This window comes from Xyrauchen texanus, chromosome 22 (genome assembly GCF_025860055.1).
Source record: "Xyrauchen texanus isolate HMW12.3.18 chromosome 22, RBS_HiC_50CHRs, whole genome shotgun sequence".
Taxonomy (NCBI): Eukaryota; Metazoa; Chordata; class Actinopteri; order Cypriniformes; family Catostomidae; genus Xyrauchen; species Xyrauchen texanus.
Genome location: NC_068297.1, coordinates 984,918 through 992,417, shown reverse-complemented (window position 1 = coordinate 992,417; position 7,500 = coordinate 984,918).

Here is a 7,500-nt window from a genome sequence, read left to right as displayed (position 1 = left end):
TTATATTTAATTAGTGACTATTAGAGTTACTTCAATGTGTGAAGCCAAAATAAGGGAGACTGTGTGTCAAATCAACTAGTACAATATACAAAACTGTTTGCTGATCTGATATATTCAAACACACACTCACAATCTCACACACAAACAAAGACAAAGATCCCCCATTTAGCCTGAACAGACTGTAGGGGCAAGTGCCGGGTGGCCAGCACCACGCCCGACCGCCTTTGTCTCCCCAGTGGTGATGTTTTACACACCACACCAGGTACTCATTTTAGGCTGAGTCGACCTAGGGGAGGCCCGGGACCGGTTCAGATAATCGGTGTTGGCCATGAGCAGGAATTTAACTCAGGTTCGTAGCACAGTGCGTTAACCGCTACACTACTGCTCCCCACTCTCACACACACACATACACACTCACACAAACAATCTCACACACACAAACACACACACAAATGACACTTATGAATCAGTTCATTTGAATCTACAGCATGAAACACTTAGCGTGACCAGTGTAGTCCGATTCCTGAACAAATGACTCTTATGAATCAGTTCCTTTGAATCTACAGCATGAAACACTTAGCGTGACCAGTGTAGTCCGATTCCTGAACAAATGACTCTTATGAATCAGTTCCTTTGAATCTACAGCATGAAACACTTAGCGTGACCAGTGTAGTCCGATTCCTGAACAAATGACTCTTATGAATCAGTTTCTTTGAATCTACAGCATGAAACACTTAGCGTGACCAGTGTAGTCCGATTCCTGAACAAATGACTCTTATGAATCAGTTCCTTTGAATCTACAGCATGAAACACTTAACGTACCAGTGTAGTCCGATTCCTGAACAAATTACTCTTATGAATCAGTTCCTTTGAATCTACAGCATGAAACACTTAGCGTGACCAGTGTAGTCCGATTCCTGAACAAATGACTCTTATGAATCAGTTCCTTTGAATCTACAGCATGAAACACTTAGCGTGACCAGTGTAGTTCAATTCCTGAACAAATGACTCTTATGAATCAGTTCCTTTGAATCTACAGCATGAAACACTTAGCGTGACCAGTGTAGTCCGATTCCTGAACAAATGACTCTTATGAATCAGTTCCTTTGAATCTACAGCATGAAACACTTAGCGTGACCAGTGTAGTTCGATTCCTAACAAATGACTCTTATGAATCAGTTCTTTTGAATCTACAGCATGAAACAATTAGTGTGACCAGTGTAGTCCGATTCCTAAACAAATGACTCTTATGAATCAGTTCCTTTGAATCTATAGCATGAAACACTTAGCGTGACCAGTGTAGTTCGATTCCTAACAAATGACTCTTATGAATCAGTTCCTTTGAATCTATAGCATGAAACACTTAGTGTGACCAGTGTAGTTCGATTCCTAACAAATGACTCTTATGAATCAGTTCCTTTGAATCTATAGCATGAAACACTTAGTGTGACCAGTGTAGTTCGATTCCTAACAAATGACTCTTATGAATCAGTTCCTTTGAATCTACAGCATGAAACACTTAGCTTGACCAGTGTAGTCCGATTCCTAAACAAATGACTCTTATGAGCTGATTCTTTTAAATTCATTCTCTATTTAAACTGCCTCTGAGGAAAGTATGAAGGCCTCTTGAAGATGCCATATGCACACAAAAACCCCCAAATAAATAAAAACATTGATTTATTCAGTTTTGACAGGCCCATAGCGGACATAGCTCTCCAGACAGTTAAACAATATATGAAATGTACTGCAATAGTCCTCTCTCTGATCTCACTGCTGTCAGAATAAACTCCTCAATCACTTTCCCCACATGGTTCAACTCCTTCTGGCATAACATTCGCACCTCCCCAGCGTCCTCTGGCTCCAGCTCTGATTTCAACAAACATCGTGTTGATTTTGATTCTCGTCTAGTTAGCGGGGTTCCCTTGCTTTGTCTTATTGAGCTGCTCGCGGTTCCTGAGGGACAGTCTGACAGATGGTTTAGAAAGTCAGTCGTCATTATGCCTTAATTAAATCACTCTCTGGGACACTTCACATAATGAACCATTTCCTCAGGCGAAAGTGTTTATCCAGTGTTGCCCAACTTGTGGTTAAGACAGTGTCAACATCAGCACTCCGGGTTCATTGTCTTCTCCCCACTGGAATCATGAATAATCGCTCTCAAACGGCTTTTTGAGTATGCGTTTGTTTTCTTAGCCGAAAGGACTTCATGTACTCCAGAGAAGCAGTTTTGGTTGAGAAGATTTCGGCCGATGGTTGGGGAGTGCCTTTGTGGTATCAGTGATGTCACTTTACTCGCAGCTGATTGGTTCAGTATCTGTTTGCAATCTGTATCTCAGATTGAAACCAGTTCCGGAGCAGGGTAGCCATGTAGCGTAAGTTGCGATGCCGATGCCGACGAACCCCAGTAAAAACTGAACCGCCTTCTTTTGGTTGGGCCCACTATCACCGCGTGCCCCGGTGAACCTGGACACCCTGCACTGCCTGTTGTCACACCACCGGCCGCAAGGGGAGGAGGGGCTCCCAACCAACCACCTGGACTGGTTACCGCTGCCAGGGGCGGGGGAGACCCCTACCCCAAGCCGCGGTGGGGCGTTCCATCCGCCAGGGGCCGGAGGGCTGCCTCCAATCCGTCCGGGGAGGCACAACTGTCGTCCATTAGAGGGTGGAGGAGTGGCCGGAGACCGAGGTACGGCGTATTGGAGAACCGGCAAGTAAGTGTTCTTCTACTGCCGCTCCGTGTTGGCCATTCCCTCTCTTTTTAAAATGTTTTGTTAATTTGGCATGATCGCCATTACGTTGTATAGGTGCCCTCACCTTGTCCCCATACTCATCCAGGTAGACGGGGATGACCTGCCGGCAGATGGTGTGGAAGGCGGTGGGGTGTACATCATGCCGGGTGCTCCCCGGTCTGATAGAATGAGGGAGGAATGTGGCAGGGCAGAGGGCGGGGTCGAGTCGTGATGCCACACACCCGGCCCCTAATTAGGCTAATCAAGCCTCAGAGAGGGATAAAGACCGACTGGAGATGGCAGTGCGACAGAGAGATTTACGGGCAGCTGTCCGACATTTGTCTTTTTGTTTCAGTTTTATATTAAACTATGATTTATATTGTCAAGCCGGTTCTTGCCTCCTCCTTTCCATTAACCCCTTTACACTAAGGTTGCTGCTGCTGGAAGAGGTATTAGGGAGTCCAGCAGGGGGTGCTCACCCTCCAGACTGTGTAGGTCCTAATGCCCCAGTACAGTGATGGGGGTACTATACTGTAAAAAGGCACTGTTAGGGTTAGGGTTTGGGGGTTGGGGTTAGGGGGTTAGGAGGTTAGGGGGTTGGGGTTAGGGGGTTAGGGGGTTAGGAGGTTTTGGGTTGGGGTTAGGGGGTTAAGGGGTTAGGAGGTTAGGGGGTTGGGGTTAGGGGGTTAGGAGGTTTGGGGGTTGGGGTTTGGGGGTTAGGGGGTTAGGGTTTGGGGCTTAGGGTTAGGGTTTGGGGGTTATGGGTTAGGGTTTGGGGGTTGGGGTTAGGGGTTAGGGTTGGGGTTAGGGTTGTCTTCCCAGTCCAGCCCTTCCTAACCCTAACCATAAATTGCAGAAATGGTCAATGAATGAATCAGTGAATGATTCTGAACGAATCTTTTTGGTAACGTCCACATTTTGTGCCAAGCACTACGGCGAGGAGGATAAATCCAACAGCCAACTTTAGAGTGTTCAGAGATCATATAGAGATTTGTTGTTTTGCTGACATTGGTATCTTTGCATTTGGGCCCAGTTTTAGACATCGCTGAGATCTCTGCTGAAACTCTAGAGGAGACACGTGTGAGATCACAAGAGTCTTTATCTCAGGAGGAGCGTCTGAGAAGTTTAAAGACTCTCAGAGCTGTCTTGAGAGATCTCATTTATGATTTTCCATTTCTACGGGCACTGCGACTCTTGACCTTTATATTTCTGCTTGCAGGTTTGATGCAGGAGGTGCACACATGCATACAAGTTTTACTGCAGTAACCTATTTCTGTGGAAAGCCCCACCCTCCCTTCCAGTGAGTCCTCACTAGTGTTCACTTATTCCCCTTTTTCACTGCCAGAGGAAAAGCAGACTTCTGCACTTTCACTCCTCCACCTCTTCTGACGCTGAGCTCTGATTGGCTGCTTGGTGGTGATTTTCCCTTCACCTCATCAGGGTCACCGAACACCCGTCCCGAACCAATCCAACAGTCTTTCTAGGGAGGAACCGCTTGAGAATGGCAAATGTTTCCTCTTCGGCACGAATATAAATAGAGATTAGAGAAGTGGAAAGAACAGGCCAGTGGGATGAGAACAAATGTTTTACTCCAATTTAAAGTCATTTGTATCATTACAGACTCTTTGAAAAATGAATCTCTAGTCCTTTTGATACACACAGTACAACTGTTTTAAACTGCATTGATGATGAACAATTTAGGCATAGGATGTATTGAAAATATGGCTCTGAAGTCTTGATTGACCTGGCGCTCCACACTGCATGCTAAACAATGGAGTGGTGGTGGCGTAGTGGGCTAAAGCGCTGAACTGGTAATCAGGAGGTTGCTGGTTTGATCCCCACAGTCACCACCATTGTGTCCTTGAGTAAGACACTTAACTCCAGGTTGCTCCGGGGGGATTATCCCTGTAATAAGTGCACTGTAAGTCACTTTGGATAAAAGCATCTGCCAAATGCATAAACAATTTTTACACTTTCATCAGATGTTTAAATTTGTTTACTAGCAATGTCCAACAGTGTGTGTACATGCATCACAAGAGATGTATGTCTGTCACGGTCCGGCCACTCTGTGAGTCTGACGGGACTGCGGCAGTGCACGTTTCGGTTGTATTCCCTGCCGTGCGCTCTTCGGTCTGTCTTGTTTCTCGTCCGGAGCATGGTGTCTAGATCCTGACTTCCTGTCTGGTTCGGACGCGGTCGGTGTCTGGATCCGGACAGTCATGCTCCATGTCTTTCTGTTACTGACGCGCTTGTACCATCTTGGCGGCGTGCACTCTCATCAATAGTTTGTTGTTCTCTCACAAACACGGGTGCGCATTACGTTGCGCGCCTGGGTCGCGAGCTGTCTACGCTTTGTGCTGAGGTTCTGTCACTCCGGTCACTTCGGTCACTCCGGTCACTTCGGTCACTCCGGTCACTCCGGTCACTTCGGTCACTCCGGTCACTCCGGTCACTTCGGTCACTCCGGTCACTCCGGTCTAAGGTGTTGTGTGTGTGTGTGGCCGAACTCTCGCACAGGTGTCCCGTCTTGTTTTGGTCGCCTGTTGTGTGCAGCGTTGCGATGTACGCTCAAGTGTGAGAATGCGTGGCATTGCTTTATTTGCCATTGTTATGCATTCTCTCGTCTTGTTTGTCAGTTGGCATGGGCGTATATCGCCTCATTGTCTTAGCGATGTGCGCTCATGCCATTTGGGTGTTTTCTGTCTTGTATCGCCGCGTGTCTCTCTGTCTTACGTCATACCCCGCCTCCTGGTTTGCCCATTATTAGTTTATTAGTCACACCTGTCCTGTCTTGCTAACCTGTTGACTTCTCTCCCTATTTTAGTCTCCTCGTGTTTGCTGGCAGAGAAGATTATTGTTTAGTGTTCTGAATCACCCTGAACACTTCATCTTTATTATAATGGCATTTGATCGCTGTAGCTCGATGCCACCCACGTCTGGACTCCTGTGTGACGAGAGCGGTTTGTGTCGTCTTTGCGTGACCATGTTCTGTCCCTCTGTCACCTCCTGACCGTTGTCCCGAACCACCATCTGAGCGGCTTTCATGCCCTTGTTAGGTGGCACGCTGCTTGTTTTGGTCCGCTCCCCATGCGAAGGGCACATTGTGTTCAGGGAGCTCAAGGCTGGCGAGAGCAAGAATGCCAGACGGAGACATCAGCGCTTGTATAGGGGTGTGCGTGAGAGTTTGGATGCGTGCTTGTGCGTCTTTGACCCTTCTGCCAGGTCACGGGATAAAGCAGTGTATTCTCTCTTTAGGAGACTGACATGCACAGGTCAGGGGTCACGTAGAGTTCACAGGACCACACAGATCAACAGAGATGTGATTTTCATCCATTTTAGTCAGTTTTACTTATTTCATTTTATTCCACAAAAATCGTTTATTTGACGATATTGAGCAAAATGACAAAAACATTTATCAAATTTCAACAGGTCAAAAAAAATAAATGTATATAAAAAAATTAATAATAATAATACATTAAAATATTTTAGATCTTTTTTTATATAAAATATTTTAATTATTTTTTTATTTTTTAAATATGAAATATTAGAAAATAATGTTACAAATATTGCAAAATATTACATGTATTTACATGTAATACAAATATTTTAAAGATTAATAGGTTTAATATGATTAAACAACACGAGAAAATTCTGCTTAAGCCTGAAGTCCTGAAATAATATCGGATAATAAATATACTGAAGTATTTGCTACTTTTAGAAGTGTTGTTTGGGACAGTTTAGGATGTTGCATGACATGTAGCATGTTTTAAAGATACACTCTGACTAGCACACACTGTAACTTAGTTCAAGTACACCTGGTCATTCACTTTATTATCTGTGCATAAGGTGTAATATGAGGTTTGTGCATGTAGCTGATTAATGTCACATCAGGGAGATCCTGTGAGGGGTTCAGGGCAAAGATGCCCCCAAAAGTGACAAAAATGCACCTTAAGATTGAAATAGGGGGCAACATTTTTTTTATTATTTAATCTGATGTAGTTTATTATACTTTAAGACACGCCTTTTTTTGTTTCGAAGACTCGCCTCAATCCGGGTGGCGGAGGACGAATCTCAGTTGCCTCCACGGCTGAGACCGTCGATCCGCACATCTTATCATGTGACTTGTTGAGCGCGTTACCATGGAGACGTAGCTCGTGTGGAGGATTCACGCTATTCTCCGCGGCATCAAAGATGACCACGTGATTCATGGCCGACCCGCTCTACCACCTGAGCCTCATGTGGGCCAACCCGCTCTACCACCTGAGTGTCATGTGGGCCAGGAATCGAACCGCCAACCCTGTGATTCATGGCCGACCCGCTCTACTACCTGAGCCTCAAGTGGGCCAACCCGCTCTACCACCTGAGTGTCATGTGGGCCAGGAATCGAACCGCCAACCCTGTGATTCATGGCCGACCCGCTCTACTACCTGAGTCTCATGTGGGCCAGGAATCGAACCGCCAACCCTGTGATTCATGGCCGACTCGCTCTACCACCTGAGTCTCATGTGGGCCAGGAATCGAACCGCCAACCCTGCGATTAGTGGCCGACCCGCTCTACCACCTGCGTCTCATGTGGGCCAGGAATCGAACAGCCAACCCTGTGACCAAATTGGCCCGGTTGCTAGGGAGGGTAGAGTCACATGGGGTAACCTCCTCGTGGTCGCTATAATGTGGGTCTCGCTCTCGGTGGGGCGTGTGGCGAGTTGTGTGTGGATGCGGCAGAGAATAGCGTGAAGCCTCCACACGCGCCATGTCTCTGCGGTAAAGCGCT